At 41.7% G+C, this 20,696-nt stretch overlaps 1 long non-coding RNA gene across 1 annotated transcript; it reads right to left on the bottom strand.

The window, feature by feature from the left end:
* Positions 1-9,521: 9,521 nt before the first annotated feature.
* Positions 9,522-17,850, bottom strand: LOC109260463 (uncharacterized). Its single transcript, XR_002077060.2, has 2 exons — positions 17,589-17,850; positions 9,522-9,802 (listed from the first exon to the last, which is right to left on the bottom strand). It is a non-coding gene; the product is annotated as an uncharacterized LOC109260463 (long non-coding RNA).
* Positions 17,851-20,696: the final 2,846 nt, after the last annotated feature.

Raw genomic sequence — 20,696 nt, 5'->3', positions numbered from 1 at the left:
GATCCCCACTGCCGACTGAATCTGCTTCTTTTTTTTTTTTTTCCTTTTAATGATTTTTAAATTTATTTTTGAAAGAGAGAGATAGAGCATGAGCAGGGGAGGAGCAGAAAGAGAGGGAGACACAGAATCTGAAGCAGGCTCCAGGCTCAGAGCTGTCAGCACAGAGCCCAATGTAGGTCTTTTTTTTCAACGTTTTTTATTTATTTTTGGGACAGAGAGAGACAGAGCATGAACGGGGGAGGGGCAGAGAGAGAGGGAGACACAGAATCGGAAACAGGCTCCAGGCTCCGAGCCATCAGCCCAGAGCCTGACGCGGGGCTCGAACTCACGGACCGCGAGATCGTGACCTGGCTGAAGTCGGACGCTTAACCGACTGCGCCATCCAGGCGCCCCCCAATGTAGGTCTTGAACCCACAAACCATGAGATCATGACCTGAGTGGAAGTCCGACGCTTCACCAACTGAGCCACCCAGACACCCTGACTGAATCTGTTCCTAATCTAACTTTCCAGCTTCATTTTCTGTAACTCCCTCCCATCTCCCTGCTCTGAACTGCAAGCAAACAGCCCACTATTGTTCAACGAGATACTTAATCACGTTCACCCCCTGTTCTTTGCTTGGGTTGTTTTCACCCCTAGATCCTCCAGCAAGACAACATACACTGTCCTGCAACTTCCCCTAGTCCCTCACCCCTGCCTGTCCCAAGCATTACTCTTCTTTTCAGGTTGAGAAAAACAATCCTTCCTGGTAGGTTTTATGGAGACCATGTTTACATTTCTGTCTCTTCTGCACATCAACTTGAGCTTCTGGAAAGTAGGGACTGTGTTTTATTTTATTTTATTTTTAAAAAATCATTATTATTATTATTATTATTATTTTTAAGATTCAACTTAGTTATGTTATTAAGTGCTCAGTGAATTCTTCTTGTTGATAAATGAATTGTTGCCCTCTTTACGAATCTTTATCTGATCCCTGGAAGCAAGATTATTCTCTTCTTTATGTAACTATACTAATTTGTATATACCTCCAAGGTTTTTCTCTTTGCATTTGGTTTTTAATGATGTGGGTTAGTATGTTTTTCTTTGTATTTATCCTGCTTGGGGCTTGAGGGACTTTCTGAATCTGTGGCTTGACGTATTCTGTCAGCTTTGGAAAATTCTTGGTCATTATTTCTTCATATATTGTTCTGCCTCCCTTTTTTTCCTGCTTCTCTTTGGGACTCTACGTCCATATAATTCTGCTGGGCCTCCTGTGTTTCTTTCTGTATTTTACATCCCCCTTCTCAGTGCTTCACTCTGGATAATTCCCACTCTTCTATCTTCCAGATTACTAGTCCCTTTTCCAGCTGTGTCTAATTTTCTATCAAATCTATTTGTTGAGTTCTCAATTTCTGATATGAGTTTTATAATTTATATGTGATTCTTTTTTATAGATTATAATTATCTTACTTTTTATTTTCATTAATCTATACATCATAGGGGTTTTAAAGTATTTAAATAAATCTCTGGAGGGTCTGTTTCTATTGTCTTTTTTTTTTTTTTTGTGCCTCTTTTTCATCTCTTTTGGATATCTGGTAACATTTTATTAAATTCTGGACAGGTATATGAAAAACCACAGAGGTTATAGATGGTACTTTCTTCCTCCAGCACCGAGACGCTGCGGGCAGCTCTGCTCAGCTTCCCGTGGTCTTAGAGGCCATTGTCTACCTCTTCATAGCTGCTCCTTCTGAACCAGCAAATGCCACAAAGGGAAATGCTGCTCCGATTGTTGGGTTCCTCCCTCTGGGGTCCCTTCTTTTCCTGGATCTTGGCCCTTTAATTCCTGGTTGTCTTGCTGGCTCTGAACTCCAAGTTTTGTCTCCATATTTCTGTGAGGAGATGAAAGTGCTGCTTAGCTCTTTTGCCCCTTAGCAGTTGCTTTCTGCTTGGCTTCTCCACCTTTCTGTATATGCCATGCCCTGAGGAGATACGAGGTATGGAATGCTGGGCTCACCTCAGTGAGTTTCTCTTTTCTCTGGGCTCCTGGCCATACAAAGCCTGACTTTCCTGAAAATTCCCAGTGTCTTCAAACAGATGTATCACACTTTTGTAGCTTGTTCAGTGGGATGATTGCTCTGCTATATGACAGTCTGCTATAGCTGAAAGCAGGGCTCTATGTTCTATTACAGCACTTTCTTCTACTATAAATTTCTAGGTGTGTTTCTTTCCCTCATTTATAAGTTACTTGAGAGCAGGAACCACATCTTATTCCATTTATCTCTGGTAAAATGCCAATTCATTCATTAATTCATTCGATAGTATTTTTTGAGCACCCACTATGGGCTAAGTGTGGAAAGATTCATCAGTGAATAAAACAGACAAGGTCTCAGCCTGTAGTCCTTGTAGTGGAGCTTATTTGCTAGTGGGAGAGAAGGCACACGAACAAAGAAAATGCAAAAATACCAAATAGTAACATGTGTTAGTGTAGTATTAAATTAGAATGCTGGAATGGAAGGCGGGTGGCCACTTAAAGCACTCTCTACGTGGGTCATCATTAGGTTGAGGTCTAAATGACAAAAAAAAAAAAAAAAAAAAAAAAAATCAGGCATGAAGAGCCCTGGAGTAGATCCAGGTATAGGGAGGAACAGTGGCAAGGGACCTGGGGTGTCTGCTAAAGTGGATTAATGTGTGAGATTCTAAATTCAAAATGTCAATGTAAGCTTTTTTTTTTTTTCTTAAGAGAACATTACATGTCTTGAAATGGCTTCTAATTATAAGTTGTAAATGTATCTGAGGTACTTCAGTCATTTAGGAATCTTGAATATTACTTATGGCTCCTGGAAGAACTAAGACATCTGTAACAGGCATACTTCACTGCAGGAGGGTCCCTTGCCCGCCAGGGTGGCAAAGCTGAGTGGAAACAATAACTGATTTTTCCTTACCTTTGAGGCTATCTGAATTTGAAATATGCTATTTTTGTTTAACAATCATATTAATAATTATTTATATATGGGGCGCCTGGGTGGCTCAGTCGGTTAAGCGTCCGACTTCAGCTCAGGTCATGATCTCGAGGTCTGTGAGTTCGAGCCCTGCGTTGGGCTCTGTGCTGACCTCTCAGAGCCTGGAGCCTATTTCAGATTCTGTGTCTCCCTCTCTCTCTGACCCTCCCCCGTTCATGCTCTGTCTCTCTCTGTCTCAAAAATAAATAAACGTTAAAAAAAATAATTATTTACATAAAACAATTATATTTTTATCAGGGCTCTCTATCAGTCAGGAGCTTAGCAACCAACAAATTCCGATTCATATAGTTCAAGAGACTGCAAATAAGAGGCTGCTTACAGGGGTGTAGACAGGGCGAAGGGAACAAGCAGGGATGGTGAGGGATTAGCAATGGTGGGAGCCAATACTGTCCTAGGCCTGAAGGGACAAGGGGTGCCACAAAGTCCATTACTTCAGTCCAGTGTAAGCTGAAGTCAGGGAAGGGTGCAGCTCAAAAAATATGGCCCAGAGCAGGAAAGGAGCAGGAAAGAAATGCCCTGTCTTCTCTTTCCTTCTGCCTCATCTTGAGGTGCCTCCTTTGGCCAAACCCACCCAAGAGCCAGCTGGCAGTGGAGCCTGGTTGATGCAATGCGGCCCGCAGAAGTTGGTCCCCAGAGCTCAGAGCTGCATGGACAGAGGCCAAGGATGGACCCAGGGCGAGGAAGAAAATAAGCCACAATGCACACATCCTCACTTTTGAAATAACAAGCAATAATAGGTCTGAAGAGAGTTTGTAGGTTTCTTTTGGAGCTTCAGCCTCACTAGGACCTGTGTGATACAAAGTGCCTTTCCCCAGCTAAGGATAGAGAACCTGAGGGGTTTTCAGTCATGTCTTTAAGCATAGGAAATTATTTGAAAAGAAGTTGAAATTAGCTCGGGGGACTCTGAGAATGGAATTCGCAGTGGAGTTTTTAAGGCTTGTTTTAAGGCCAAGTCTTGTGTTTGTGCTTGTGGGAGAAAGGGATAGACCAGGAAAGAGTAGGTATGAAGGTGCAGGATTAGGGGTCTGGGAAGAAGAGCCCTGTGGCCGACATGGATTTCTCAATGTATAATCATTGATACCCCCAGAAATTCTTGAAATCTAATCATATGCTGAAAATGTGTTTGCTAATGAAAGGTTCTTGACATTGATACGAGCATTGTTTTATGACACACAAATACTTACATTTTCAATTCAGCAATTTAAAGTAGCCAAAATCTTCAACTGTCATTGCTCGGCATATACAAAATGCCCGTGCATACTTGTCTGTGTATTCTCCTACATAAAATATCAATGCTCCCAGGCTCAGATACTTGGTGGATTTAGGCTAAGTCATATTTAGACCACATCTGATATTTTGTCTAAAATTTCCCGAACTGAACAACCTCTTATTCTACATCCAAATATTGTGTAATATTTCAGTCAATAATTTTTTGTTAATGTCGAACTTAGATTTCCATTGTTTCTCTTTCATGTGGAAAATAGAACAGTTCCTAGATGGGGAAGGCCATGGGATATAACTTATTGGATCAAAGGGTATGCATACCGTTTTGTTCTTGAGCACTTGAAATGATTTATGTCACATATTCCCTTCCAAAAGCTTAGTATTTACCATTCTAACTATTTTATAAATTGTTTACTCATTAAATTTCAAGCATTTCTGTGAAGTAGGTACTATTATTATTATGACGCTCATTACACATATGGGGGAGCTGAGAATGGTGGCATGGAGGGGTTAAGTACCTAACACAAGGCTGCACGGTTAATAAATGGAATTAAAACTGAGATTTAAACAGGAAATCTGGCTCCACAGTCTGTGGCCTGCACTGCTATACCAGGCTGTCTGCATTCAATGGTGGCTTGAGTTTTATGATAATTCCACTATTGTAGGGTTGAGATTTCCATATTATGAATCGAAGTGTGTACCAAACATTTAAAGCAACATTTTCAAAAGCACCCAGTACATCAGCCCTCACATTAAAAATACTGCTAATTAGAATATTACCATAGCATCTTAAATACAGAGAACAAACTGAGGGTTTCTGGAGGGGAGGTGGGTAGGGAGATGGGCTAAATGGGTGAGGGATATTAAGAAGGGCACTTGTTGAGATGAGCACTGGGTGTTAATATGTAAGTGATGAATCACTGGGTTCTACTCCTGAAAGCAATACCATGCTGTATGTTAACAAACTTGAATTTAAATAAATAAATTAAAAAAAAGGATATTACCAAAATAGAATCCATTAATGTTTCTTTGGGCCAATAAAAGGAAAAGATTTAACAAGCATTCCTTAAAATTCACTGCAGGAATGTCGCTATAGGATGTCCCCCGTAGAAAGGTTTCTCTCAACGAGTAAGTTTGGAGAACATCATGTGTTATATCCATGTATTTGAGATTCACGACCCACATAGTAAAAGTTCAATGAAGTCCTCACTAAAGACACCTGTTTAACTTTTTTTTAGCTCAGAATTTACCAAGTTAAGTTGACAAAAATTATTTTTTCACAAAACACTTATTATCAGACCGAAGGGCCAGTGTTGTACAATTTTGAGCTGGTCCCTTAAAATTAAAGCCTTGGCTCTGAGATTTCTTGAAGGCAAGCAAAAAGTGGGGAGGGGCTGAAGAAAATGACCAGCAAGCGAAATGATTCAGGCTGGCATCTTTGTGTCAGCACTGTCCAAATTCTCCTGTTAAGGTCTACAACAATGTGCTAAAAGGGTATTTCCTATCACTGAATAGCGTCGTCTGTTGGATTTCTTTCTGATCTGAGGCAGCTCTTGCTGCAAATTTGGGAAGAGTAGCGGTGAATCTCACTTGCCTTTCCTGTGTGTGCTGTAGATATCTCCTCAAATAGCCTTGCTTTGTTTGACATTTTAGAGTGATTTCTGAATGTTCAAAAAGGGCAGATTCTAAATCCAGATCTGGTGAGAAATGCTGTTACTTATCTGAGAAGAGCAGCAATGGAGTGCACACACAGATGTGAAAGGAGATCTTTTTAAAACAGAAATAAGAGAGGAGAGAGATAGAGAAGAACTTGATGTAGGAATTTGATATTATTGAAGGCCCTGCAGTTATGGTAGGCACCTCATGCTGTAATTTCTCTTCATTTGGGCTGGGATTCCCAGCCACATTCTAAGAATATGATTAAGAACATTGTATTCTCTGTACTGTAACTCTCTCTCCCTCTCTCACTCTCGCTTTCTCTCGATTTCTCAACACCAGTCAGGTTTGGGCTTATTGTATTTTTGGACAACTGGTTCTGACTCTGGCTTTGTCCTCTCTTCCCATGTCTTCCCCATGGTAGTGACCCCTCCCCCCCCCCCATCTTTTGGTCCCTCTGGACAAGTCAACACTCCCCAGGGCAAGATGGAGAACAACTTCCCTTTCTTACAGTCATCATTGCTTTTCCTGTTTCTCCCCATCAACTGGCTCCTAAGGCCCAGGACTATCGGGAACCACTGTTGTGTGGACCCTCCACGCTGCGCTTCTATTTTCCATTAGTCTTGGGCCTACGCCGGCAGGGAGGAAACTGCTCTCTGGAAGTAAACTTGTGACCTGTGCAAAATGAATTCACTTTTCGATGGCACCAGAGGACCATTTAGTAAATTACTTTCATTGTACAGAATACCACCCTGGTGTCCTGGAAGATGGAATTGGTGTCACATGGGTGAGCTATTTTCTCCCTGAGAAAAAGTATACTTCCATAAAGGGCTCTGGCAGGTGTGTGATGAGTCTGGTCGGGGGACGGTGGGAGGGGGGTCTGGCAGGACAGGGCAAGCATGGCGATAGAGTTTGGTCCCTAACACTTCTAGAAGTGGGTTAGGAGGGTTTTCTGGGGACACTAAAAATAATTCTTCACTGCAGTTTGTGGCAGTAACGTTGACTGATGGAAACAACAACAATGGCAACAAGTGTTTACTTAGCTCCTGTCAAACTCCGGCACAGTGGAAGATACTTCACACATATTATGTCATTTAATTTAGCAAAAACAGTAAGAGATAGGTATTTTGATATCGCTGTTTCATGGAAATGAGACTATAGAGAATTTAAGCCTCATATTAAGGTCAGGCACATAGAATGTGTTGACATGAGAGTACAAATTCATTCATTCATTCATTCAACAAATATTTATGTTACAGAGACCCTTCTGGGTGCCAGGGATATAGCAGGCAACAAACCCCCCAAATGAGAATATAGTATATTAGACAATGAAAAGTGTAATGGAGAAAAATAAAGCAGGATAAGGAGATGGAAAGCCTTTGTGTGGATGACTGTTCTATTTTATGTGAGCAGGGGTCAAGGAAGTTGTCTCTGATAAGGTGACATTTAAGTAGAATTGAAAGGAAGGCAGAAGTGAGTCATGTACATACTTCAGAGACCAGGAAACAGTAGGAGCAAGGGCCCTGTGATGAAAATGTGCTTGGCGTGGGCAAAGACAGGAGATCAATGTGACTGGAGCAGAAAGGGGGAGGGGCAGGGGTAAGAAATGAGGGTAAATGCCCTTATCAAAGAGACCTCTGAGAGCTTCCTCGCCTCTTTTGCCACGTGAGTACACAGTGAGGACTGCGGCTATCTACAAACCAGGAAGTAATCTTTCATCAGACACTGAATCTATTGGTGCCTTCATCTGGGATTTCCCAGCCTCCAGAACTGCGAGAAAGTTTTTTTTTTAATTTTAATTTTTTAATGTTTATTTATATGAAAGAGAGAGAGAAAGAGAGAGAAATTGAGCAGGGGAGGGGCAGAGAGACAGAGACAGAATCTGAAGCAGGCTTCAGGCTCTGAGCTGTTAGTACAGAGCCTGATGTGGGGCTCGAACTCACGAACCATGAGATCATGACCTGAGCTGAAGTTGGACACTTAACCGACTGAGCTACCCAGGATCCCCAGAGAAATAAATGTTTTTAAGCCACCCAGTCTATGGTATTTTTGTTAGAGGAGCTCAAATGGGCTAATTCACACTATAAAGGCTAGTAAGGGTTCTTCCTTTTGCCGTGGGAGATGTCAAGCCCCTGGTACTCTTTAATTGCCCAGAGTCAGGAGGCCCAGCCTCTATGCCCCAGGAGAGGATAGTCACCCTTTGGGGTTCCATGAATGGATCACAGATGGATGCTGTAATTCTTCACTCTTCCAGCTAGGTATAGAGGAGAACAATACCCTTTTCACCTTCACCATCTCTGTACTTTTCGAAACTTGCATGGGGAAGTGAGTTGCCCAGCAGAACAACTCTGAGGAGGCCCCTGCCACCCTCTAGACCCACATACCACTTTGAGTCACAAGAATGGACAAATAGCTTCGGGTTTTCCCACATTTCTTCCTGAGAGATTTCCTGGGCCAACTCCATGCTGAATATGTCGTGAATATATTTTCTTTAATCCCTAATCGCCATCCGATAAGCCCTCCCTGAATGTTCCCCTATCCCCACGCTACTCTGTACATGCTGAAATCTGACCCTTCTTCCATTTCTCTTCATCTGTCCAACCCTCCCTCTATGCCCTTTGGAGCTTTTGGTTGTCATTCTGTCATCAGCACACACATTCTCATCCTCTTCCCTGGATGTGCCCTTTACCCTCTCACTCCAGCTGGACCCTGGCTCTCCCTGAGGACACTGCTTCTTCTGCAGTCTTCTCAAGGAGAGACTTTTGATTTCATACCCCATGGACCTTAAAGCCTGGAAAAAAGGGCAAGTCTCTTCCTGACTTGCCTTTGCTACTTCTAATTAATCATTGCTCTTGCTTCCAACTTCAAAGCTCTCAGCCCCTTTGAAGCACATCATCTGATGTTACCACCTGCTACCCCACCTTGTTGTCATTCACTGACCTTAGTCCTTGTGCCTCCAGCACCTGCTTTGCTGTCTTTATCTCTACTGCCAACGATAATGATAGTGACAGCGCTCACTGAGTTTTCTCTCTTCTCCTGGAACTCTTCTAAACACCCCAAAAGCTTTATCTTATTTAATTCCTTTAATGCTATGAGATAGCTATTGTTACCACCCTCATTGTATAGATGAGCAAATTGAGGTGCAGAGAGTAATACACTTTGCCTAGCATCACACACAGTTAGTGACAGAGTCAGGACTGGAAATGCAGTCTGGCTCCTGAGCATGCGCACTTAAACACTATATTAAGCTGTTTCCTTGTCAATGTTCTTGGCAAACTTAACAGCTATGCAGATGACCCGTTTGACACCCTGGCCTCTCCGTTCCTTGATCTCCTTGGTTCCTCTACTCTACCACAACTACCCACACCTACAGTCACATCCATGGCCTTGTCATCAGTGATAACAACATTACCTCAAAATGTTGATTTTGAGTTTCGCACTCTTTGTGTCTTTCTAACCCTCTATAGTAGTAGTTCCAATTCAGAAATCCCTCAACCTTGGGAAAGCCTCAATTCCAACAAATGGTATTAATATATCCCGTACCCCCTGCCCCAAATCTTCATATCCTTTCAGTGGACTATGGCAACAAGTTGAGGGAGCACTTCCTGATTTATCTAAGGCTGTATAACAAATCACCACAGAGCTTAGTGGCTCAAGACAGCAAACTTTATTTGCTCACAATTCTGTAGGCCAGAAATTTGAGCAACACTTGACTGGATGGCTCTTCTGTTCCATGTGGCTTCAGCTGGAGTCCCTCATGAGGCTGGAGTCAGATGACAGCTGAGATTGGAGTGTCCACGACGGCCTATCTCAGGTCTGGAACCTCGGTGGTGATGGCTGGGATCTCTCTCTTGCTCTCTCTCACTCACTCTCAGTTCATGCAGGGCTGCCTCCAGGGTCTGTCTTGGGCTTCCTTACATGACAGCTGGATGGCAAGAGTGAGTATTTTAATTGGCAAAGCTCGAAGCTGCAGAAACTTTGCACACAGCACACAGCACTTTGGCTGCATTCTCTTAGTCAAAACAAAATATACAGTGAGCCCCAATCCAAAGGGAGGGGAAATAGACTCCACCTCTTGGTGGGTGAGTGGCAGGATCATACCGCAAAAGAGCATGTGCATGGGGGGTATTGTTGTAGCCATCTTTGGAAATACATTTTAACCGTGACATAGCACTTCAATTTCCTATTACCTGTCTCATCCTCTCCCCTTTCCTCCTTGCCTGACAATATTCCTGACCTGGTCAAACCCAACTATCAATCCACTCCATGCTTGCATTTGAGTAGATGAATGTTTCTGGAGAAAAATCATGCAACTTTCTGAATTTTTAATAGAAACGTTCTAACTTTCTAACTTTGCTTCCAACCAGCTGGCCTTCTTTCAAATTTGCATGCCATGCTCCTTCCAGTCTCTGGCCCCTGAATGTGACACTCCCCCAAACATTTGCATGGCTGTTGTCAACCATTCACATCTCATCTCCTCCCAGAGGCCTCTGAACACCTTAGTCAGGAAGATTTCACTTGCCCTCTTGTAGACACCCCATATCACATTACTTCATTTTCTTCATAGCAGTCACCCTCTAAAATTTGCTTATTCATCAGATGGTTTCTGTGTTTACTGTTAATTTCCTCACCAGAATGCTAGCTTTTTGAGGGCAAGACTTTATCTTGTGATTCATAGAGTCTAGACAAGGCCTAGCACAGAGTATGTTCTCTGTGGATATTTATTAACTCGCTGAACCAATGCTTTTTGATTTACTGAATCATATAAGTAATTCAAGCATATGAGAAAAATTTCAAATAACATCAAGGCATAAAATAAAAAGTAAAATTATCCTTCTGCCTTCTCCAGGTCCTGCTCCTAAAAAGTAAGTTGGTTTGGGAAGTTGTGGAATTTAGCACATGAACATCATCCCCCTCTCTCTCTTTTTTTTGAAAGTTATATTGTTGTTTAGAATGTCTTCTTTTGTTTCCCTTTGTAACTATATACCTTCTTTTGGTTATATTTTATCACTATTTCTTGGGTCCCCTTTATGTAATAAGAGAAAATGTACCATAGCCTCTCCCTTCCCCTAGTCTCTATCCCCTCTCCCCTCAACATGGGTTATTACTGTTATGTGATCAAGGTTTATTACATTTATATTCTGATCTGTAACTATAATTACGTCTTCTGTGCTTTTACGATAGGTTAGTTTCTTAAAATCAAAAACCATTAAATGGCAATTGGAAATTATAATTATGTAAATATTATTCAGTGGAGAACCAAGTAGTTTGATTAGAGTTGTAGAGAAAGAAAAATAATCCTAAATTACCAAACTTATGGCACTCAAAGGAGAAAAGACCCAATCTTCAAGGTCAAATGAGTTCTCTGTTTTCCACTTCATATTACTTTACTTGCTAAAATCATGCTGCAGTTTAATTTGCTTTGATTTGACATATGACATTTCTTGACAGCTTTCTTTATCTTTTCTAAAATCTCTAATTGCCTCTCTTTTTTTCTTGTTGATATGAATATTATAATAATAAAATAAATCTTTTATAGCAGTTACTCAAGGTCAGGCACTAAATACTGTGCATGCATTATTTCATTTAATACCCACAATGACCCTAGGAAGTAGAAATTATTTTTATACCCATTTTTAAACCAGAAAAGTGAGCCAAGGGGAATTTAAGTAATTGCTCAAGGTCACATACTTAGTTTGTAATTTGAACCAAGCAGTCTGATTTTGGAGATGGAGATTTTAATCACGTGATTTATTTATCTAATTAGTAGGTATATCAAGCTTCTATAATTACACTGTTGTCGAAATAAATCGATTTTTTTAATTGATGGCCTTTACGGGGTGCAGGGGGCATTCCCAACTTCCTGTTTCAGTGTGAGTTTTAGGTTTTAGTATTGCTGCATAGCCGTCATCTTGACTTTTTTTTGTTGCACTTCTGGTTTGATCCACACATCTTCCTGTTTCTTTCGTTTCATTTAAATTTTTGCTGGCATACATATAAGTCTTTCAGAAAGTGTAACTAGAAAGCCAAATTTCTGAATCCTTGCATGTTTAAAAAGTTCTCGCACTTGATTGATGGTTTGCTTAGCTATAGAATTTAGGTTGAAAATAATCTACCAGAACTTTGCTGGGATTGTGCCACTATCTCCCAGGATCCAGAATAATTGATGAGAAGTCTGATGCCCATTCTTTTGTAGATATTTCCCCCATCCCCCCCTTAAGGTTTTTGTTCTTCTCCTTAACTTTGATGTTTCAAAATTTCATAATTAGGTGTGGGCCTTTTTGTTCAGTAATTGGTGCATCCAAGACTTGTGTTTGCTTCTGCTCTAGGAAATTTTCTTCAATGATTTATTTAATTTTCTTCCTTCCAGTTCTTATTTTTTTCTCTCCTGGAACTCCTGTGGGATTGGTGGTGGAATTCCTAGATGGAAGTTAGAGCTACCATTTTGCTTAAGTTTTTCTCCTCTTTTCCTTTAAAAATTTCCTCCTTTCCTTTCTTCTTTCTTCCTTCTTTTAAATCTCAGTCTTTTCTGTGACTTTGTCTTCTGGCCCTTCTATTGATTTTTCTTTTGACAATTATGTACTTAATTTCCAAAGCATTGCAGTTGTTCTCTGTACTATGTTCAAGTATCCTGTTCAATTTTGATGGATACAGTCTCTTTTCAAACCTGTACATGCACTTGAGTAATCAGTTCCTTTGTTTACCTTCGAGATTCTTTCATGCTGTTGGTTTTCTTAAAATGTTTGCTGAGACTTGGTGGCTTGTTCCTGTTTGTAATAGAAAGATTAGATTTTTAAATGTGGGCCACTAAGGTAAATTCCTTTTGGAGCCGAGGAGATCTCTTTTTACAGCAGATATCACCATCCTTCTTTTCCAAAAAGATGTCTCTGGGCTATTCATACTCTGGGGGCAGTTCACACTGCTTGCTCCCCATATATAACCTGGTATATTTTTATCCAACTAAAACCAGAATAAAGTGAGTGCCATGGGAAGGCTTAGGGAGAAAGAAGGGGAGTCTGTCTTATAGGTGGTGGTTCTGCCACAGGTTAGTATTTTAAGTGGCTCATTGTGTACAATGGAACCCTAGAAGGTTTTTGTTTTTGTTTTATTATTATTGTTATTGTTATTATTTTATTTTATTTTTTTTAGCAAGAGCAGGGGAGGGGGCAGAGGAGAGAGTGAATCTTAAGCAAGCTCCATGCCCAGTGTGGAGCCTCATATGGGGCTTGGTCCCACGACCATGAGATCATGACCTGAGCTGAAATCAAGACTCAGATGCTTAACTGACTGAGCCACCCCGGAGTCCCTGTTTTTGTTTTTTTAAAATGAACACTTTATTTTTGTAGAGCAGTTTAAGGTTCATAGTGAAGTTAAAAGGAAGGTACAGAGGTTTCCCTTATACCCCCTTCTTCCACACACGCATAGCCTCCCCCACAATGGATATTCCACAACAGAGGGGTACATTTGTTACAACTGATGAACCTACACTGACACATCCTGATTACCCCAAGTCTATAGTTTACATTAAGGTTCACTCTTGATGTACAAACGTATGATGACATGTATCCATTACTATATTATGCAAAGCATTTTCACTGCTCAAAAAGTCCTCTGTGCACTTCCTGTTGCCCCTTCCCTCCCCCTGCCCCCAACCCCTGGCAACCATGGATCTTTTTATTGTCTCCATAGTTTTGCCTTTTCTAAAATGTCATATCCAGAATGTCATATTATTGGAATCGTATAATATGCAGCCTTTTCAGATTTGCTTCTTTCACTTAGTAATATGCATTTAAGTTTTCTCTCCAAGTCCTGATAGTTCACTTCTTTTTATTGCTAAATAATATTCCTTTGTCTGGATGGACCACAGTTTATTTACCCATTCATCTACTGAAGGACATTTTGGTTGCTTCCAATTTAAAGTGTTTTTTAATGGTGGTGAGTTTTTTGTCCTTGTCTCAAAACCCATTGATCAGGGGCGCCTGGGTGGCGCAGTCGGTTAAGCGTCCGACTTCAGCCAGGTCACGATCTCGCGGTCCGTGAGTTCGAGCCCCGCGTCAGGCTCTGGGCTGATGGCTCGGAGCCTGGAGCCTGTTTCCGATTCTGTGTCTCCCTCTCTCTCTGCCCCTCCCCCGTTCATGCTCTGTCTCTCTCTGTCCCAAAAATAAATAAAAAACGTTGAAAAAAAAATTAAAAAAAAAAAAAAACCCATTGATCAGAACGATCTCCTCCAGCCCCGCATTATCTTACAAAGTCACTGCCCTGCTGTAACCACTGGCAACACAGCCAACTTCCAGGACTCAGAATATGGAGCAACTGTTTAAATCTCTGTTGTCTAAGAAGGGACTCGGCAGGTTACCCTTGGGCCAGCCCTGGCCTCTTCCTAACTTCTTATTTCGTGCCTATTTTACCACGAATATATCTTTTTTTCCCTCGTGAATATGAGATCATTGTGAAAATTCGAAAAGTTCTTAAGTTGGAATATTAACTATCACTCAATATTATACCACTCAGTAAACAGGTGAAAAGGTAAGTAGCACATGATGTATACAGTTTTTAGTTGACTTAAAAAATTTTATAGCTTGTGTTTTTTTGGTAAGTTTATTTATTTTTGAGAGAGACAGAGACAGTGTGAGTGGGGGGAGGGGCAGAGAGAGAGAGAGAGAGAGAGAGAGGGAGAGGGAATCCCAAGCAGGCTCCGTGCGGTCAGCACAGAGCCGGATGCAGGGCTCAAACTGAGGAAACTGTAAGATCATGACCTGAGCCGAAACCCAAAGTCGGATCCCTAACCAACTGAGTCACTCAGGCTCCCCTATAGCTCGTGTTTTTAAACATTCTTCAAAACATGATCCCTGATTGTTGCATGGTATTTATCACATGGGTATACTACAGTTCAATTTTTCTCTACTTTTGAAGTTTGGGATATTTCTAGTTTTTTGTTTTTGTTTTTGTTTTTATCATGAATGCTACTATGAGAAATAAACTCATTCGTAAGGTTTTGCTTTGTTTTGTTTTCACACATTTCTTAGTTCCTTGGATTAATTCTTAGAATGCAGATAATAGACAAAAGTGTTTCAACACATTCTAGAGCTTTTGTTACATACTGCCCAATTGTCCATCTGATGGTGAAAAATGGCTATCCTTTTTGCTAGTATGTAAAAATTCCCTTTTGACTGAACTAACATCTAAACTTGATATCGTTTTAAAAAAGAGAGACACTGGGGAAACAAAGAGTTTCTATCAGTATGATAAGAGAAAATATTTTTAGGCGTTTTTTTCTCTTGCATTTTTAAAAAATCCTTAGTGAGATTAAATATGTCTGGTATCCCATTTGCATTTCTTCTTTAGCAATTTTTCCTTTCAGATCTTTTGCCTTTTATTGTGCTAGTGTGCTTCTCTTTTATTAATTTATTTGTAAGCCTTTTATAAATTAAGAATTTTTCACACATTTATATGGACGTATGCATATCTATATCTACAAAATCAAACAATTTACTTAAATATTGTTTATTTAAATCTTGCTATTGTTGCGTTTCTATAGCAGGGGTGAGATGTGAGCCCTCCATGGAAGGGTTGGGCCTCCTCTCGGAGGCACAGAGCCCACAGAGCCGTCAGCGCTGTTACCATTTTGCAAAGCTCCAGGGAAGCAAAACAAAAGAAACAGGGCAGCTTTGAAGGTCCCTGCCAAACTCTTTAGAGCAACAGGATTAGGAGGAAAATGAGGCTTCTAAGAGCATGACTAAACATTTAATACCCCCTCGGAACCCACAAAACAAAAACACAATCATCTTCATCTCACAATTAGAAAGAAATCACGAAGGACAGTGGCTTTGCTGATCTCCTTAAATGCATTATAAACCTTAGATGGAATTTTTTTTTTTTGCAACAAAGTGGCCAAAGCTTTATGGCCAGGACAGGATAACTCAGAGCAGATCTTCAGGTACCCAAGACTTTTCATCCCTAGAAACATGGGGCTTAATTTCTACATCATACGTGGTTTTAGTCTGCATAAATTTACTACTGCTTTTGAAATAATTCAATTTCAAGAACAATGGAAGCTCGAACCCACTTTGGTGGTAGCCATTAATAGCTCTTGTTTGATGAATAATTCTGAAAACTCTTTTTTTCTTGTTGTCACAAAAAATGAACTGGTGATGCATATGCTAGCATTAAGAAAGAGCTTAATATATTGGCAGATAAAAACACAGCACACACTGAAGGAATGTATTATGGACATAAGCCATAAAAATGTTTTCAATTTCTTTTGGTGTTAAGATACAGCGTAAGAAACTAGTCAATTTCTGGAGAGTCACTTGAGGCAATTTGCATATGGAATGTTTATGGCAGATGTGACTGAATAAATGGAGCCAGTTCCTGTGAATGTTGCCTCCCATCTTTGTCCAGCCTACCAGCATCTGGAAATTGTGGCCATGCTGCATTAAGAAAAATGATTACAGGGATCGAAGACAATATTAGGTCTTCCCAAAAAAGTTTATATGATTTTAACTGAATTTGCAGCTAACTGATGTAGTACTATTAGAGGTTTCTGTGAAGTGAGCAACTTAAGGAACTCTTTCAACGGCAAGAGAAATAAATATTTTTCTCCCAGTCCCCAAAACTTTTTTCTTTTCTTTTCTTTTCTCTTCTCTTTTCTTTTTTTTTTCTTTTTCTTTTCTTTCCTTTCCTTTCCTTTCCTTTCCTTTCCTTTCCTTTCCTTTCCTTTCCTTTTCTTCCCTCCCCTCCCCTCCCCTCCTCTCTCTCCTCTCCTCTCCTCTTCTCCTCTCCTCTTCTCCTCTCCTCTCCTCTCCTCTCCTCTCCTCTCCTCTCCTCTCCTCTTTCCTCTCCTCTTCTCCTCTCCTCTCCTCTCCTCTCCTCTCCTCTCCTCTCCCCTCTCCTCTCTTCTTTCTCTCCTCTCCTGTCCTCTCCTCTTTTCTCTCCTCTCCTCTCCTCTCCTCTCCTCTCCTCTCCTCTCCTCTCCTCTCTTCTCTTCTCCTCTCTTCCCCTCCCCTCCCCTCCCCTCTCCCTCCCTTTTTCTCTTCTCTTCTCTTCTTTTTTTCAATGGTGTAACATGAATTCACTCTGTTTGTACACACTGACATCCTTTTGCATTTCATCCTGGAAGAGAGCTTACTGCAAAGCCTCCTTTACCGCCAGATTCTGGGGAAGCATTTATTTACCTACCAAGGGAGGGGCACTTCATGTGGATAAAAAGTGATGAAAAGGCTATGAAAAGTGACACCACTGAAAGAGAGGATCATTCGCCAAATTACAAAATGCAACAGACAATTTTCTTTGACTCCATTCCAGATGTGAGAAACAGGTAACGTAAGGCAATCATCCTGCCAACAGGACCGGTTTCCTTGGGGCCCTGGCAGAGACAAGGAGGGGCACAGTGAGTGCCACAGATTGCAGCTCATCATGGACTTCTCAGCCCAGATGCAATGGTGAAAATAGATAGCCTCCACTTTCTGTTTGGTTACCTTCAGGGGTCAGGTCCCAGTGCATGTCACAAGTTCTGCTGGCCCGCCTCTTTCCCAGCCACCCTCCACTGGCTCCAGGGTCTTCTCAAGAGCAAATGTCACCAACTCAGGTTGGTCTTCCGTGACCTGCCCATTTAAGTTACATCTCACAGTCACAGACACTCATGGCCTCCTGTGGTGTTCCTTCATGGCTCCCACCGTCATCTGTAAATGCTCATTCAATTGTGTGCTTACCGGTTTCTCCAGCCAGGCTGTGGTCAGGGCTCTCTGCTGCTCCCCTGCACCTGTAGAAAAGGTGCCCAGTAAACCTTGGTGGCAAACGTGGGAGATTTGTGGTTTTCTGAGGGTGACTGGTGTCCATTCTCCTGCCTTGTCCAGGCAAAATTCTCCAACAGCTTGATTTCCATCTGTTTCCTTTTTCACTTTCTCTTTCCTTTTCTCTGTCCTCCCCCCTTTCCCCCTGTTCATTTGTAACAACTTTATTGGTTTCCTTGTTTTTTTCTCCTGTGTTTCTCTAGAAGGAAGCAGATGGGTAGAGGATTTCAGATGAATACTGAATATCACATCCCCATTGATGAGATCATTTCAGAATATTCTAAAATTATTCTTCATGGTTCCATGGCCGGGGAGAAAATATCCCTGGGTTTTTGAGAGTCAGGATGCTGCTGCTGCCAGGTTTAAATCATTATTAAAGAGACAAAGGCTCACCAGGATAAAGCTGCTGGAAAGTTTTCTTCAGCAGTAGAGTATATTCAATAAATACCACTCACCTGGAGGTGTGCTGGGTGAGAGCTCCTTCTTTTGTGTGTATGTATATAATTACTTGTTACTGTACCTAAATGCCACATCTGGGGGGAGCTTACCTTTCTTTAGAACTTTAAGATAGCATCCACCCCGGGACTACCAATAGGAGATGGCTTGGCCCTGGAAAGAATTTTTTTTTTAATTTAATTTAATTTTTTTTTTCAATATATGAAATTTATTGTCAAATTGGTGGGAAGAATTTTTTAAAAATTTTTTAATGTTTACATTTGAGAGAGAGAAGGAGAGGGAGAGAGTGCAATCGGGGGAGGGGCAGAGAGAGAGGGAGACACAGAATCCAAAGCAGGCTCCAGGTTCCGAGCTGTCAGCACAGAGCCCACCGCAGGGCTTGAACCCATGAACTGTGAGATCATGACCTGAGCCATAGTCAGACGCTCAACCGACTGAGCCACTGAGGTGCCCCTGGAAAGAATATTTAAAAAAAAAAATTTTTTTTGCATTTATTTATTTTTGAGAGACAGAGTGAGACAGAGCACGAGCAGGGGAGGGGCAGAGAGAGAGGGAGACACAGAATCCAAAGCAGGCTCCAGGCTCCAAGCTGTCAGCAGAGCCTGCTGCGGGGCTCGAACTAATGAACCATGAGATCATGACCTGCGCCGAAGTCGGTCGCTCAACCGACTAAGCCACCGAGGCGCCCCTGGAAAGAATATTTTTAATGGTACTATATTAATGGCCTGAAATTTCCCACCCCTCCTCTTATAAAAGCAATGTGGGCAACTGTGTCAGAAGGGCGATGTCATGCCTTGAGACATAAGAATATGACACGTGTTCCAGGTAGTAGTGCCTACTTGCCACATTTGATCATCTCACTCCTTACTCTCTGGAAAATAAAGGACACATGGACGTGGCTCCTTTAGAGAAGCAATCTGAACTTTGTAAGGATTAAGCCCATCAGTTGGGTGTTGAGCCATCTCTAGCTGAGTTGTTGGATGCCAAGAGCAAGCAGACCCAGCCATGTTACCTGAAAGGTAAACACCCTCCCTGCCCAGCGGTGTCCACGACAGTTGACTCAGGTCAACTGCCTCTTTCTCTCACCTTCAGCTCAGTCCGGGAAAGGCTGCCCTGGTGCAAAGCTCTAGAAAGGCTCAACATCTCATGCAGGCAGGCAGATCTGTCAGTAACCTAGCAACGTGGCAACAAAAGCATTCTCATGCTGTTCAGCTTTTCAAATAATGAAATGATAGTCACAACATTTTGCATTTAAACTGCATCATCTCCAAGGATCTTAAAATCTGTTGTGAATAGAGAAAAGGAGTCCCAGGAACTTGCTCCTCCCGGGATGGCTAGCTCCATTTTACAGATGGCTAAGCCAGGGCAAACAGAGCAAGGAGGTCCATTTCACACGAGTGGCAGAACTAGCTGGGCATCCTACAGAAAGGACTTCTAACCAATAGAAAAAAACTGAAGAAAAGGAGCTGTAAACCAGCCCATTTTTTCTCATTAAACTTTACAACTCCTACGGAGCAGAGAATATGTTGATCATATATTTTGAAAAGTCTCAGCTTTACTGATTGCTAAATTATAGATGAAATCAATGGGTAGGTGGTCTGTCTTACAGCCACACTGCTGAATAGAGAATCAGCTCTAGGAAAAGTTTGCAAGACATGGTTAGTTTTCTAAAAATGTGATTATACCGTGATTGTTTTCTCAAGATGTAGTTCATTTCTGATCTGAAGGCAGATACTGTTGTTTGTCTCTGCCTTCTTTTTTGTTAGCAATGGTGGTTTGAAAAACATCGCTACAAATTTTTTGATATTCCTTCCAGTGAGAGATAGGGTCTTTGTAATCTCCCCTGAGTCTGGGTGGGTTTATGACTGATCCAATCAACAGAGTATTGTAGAAGTTATGTTATATAGCTTCCTAGGCTGAATCCTATAAGGTAATACAGTTTCTTCCTTACTCACTGACATTGGGAGCCCCAGGAGGCCATGTAAGGAGTCTGACTACCGTGAGGCTGGCACGCTGTGTAGAAATCCAAGCCACACTGTCAGGCTATGTGTGGGTACTCTAGTTAACCATCCCAGCTGAGCTCAGCCTTTGAGTCATTCCCACCCAGGCACCAGACATTTGAGTGAAGAAGTCTCTAGATAATCATTCTGCCCCCCGCCCACCGCCCAGTCATTCTAAATGTCCCACCTGAATCCTCTGACATCATGAAACAGATACTAGCTATCCTTTCTGTGCCGTTTTCCAAATTATCTGCAAGAATCATTAAATCGTTGTTTGATGCCACTAAGTTTTGTAACCAAACCCATTTGTACGCCCAATGAGCGGTGCGGTCAGTCACTGAGGCATTGAGTATGCGTCAAGGAAAGGGTTTATTTGAGAGATAGCCAACCAACGAGGGCAAGGCAAGCCTCAAATCCACCTCCCCAAGGGTTGGGGTTGTATTTATTTAAGGGTGACTGCTCAGGATGTCATGGGGGATGTAGGCTGAATGCAATATGCTTATTAGATATAGTGACAAAGGAGTGTGTCCTCCTTTCTGAGCATGAGCAGTCAGGAATCCTGTCTCTTCAT

Source organism: Panthera pardus, unplaced genomic scaffold (genome assembly GCF_024362965.1).
Source record: "Panthera pardus isolate Hobbes unplaced genomic scaffold, ASM2436296v1 HiC_scaffold_16, whole genome shotgun sequence".
Lineage (NCBI taxonomy): Eukaryota > Metazoa > Chordata > Mammalia > Carnivora > Felidae > Panthera > Panthera pardus.
The sequence above is the reverse complement of the archived record's forward strand: the minus strand, read 5'-3'. Positions and strand labels throughout refer to the sequence as shown.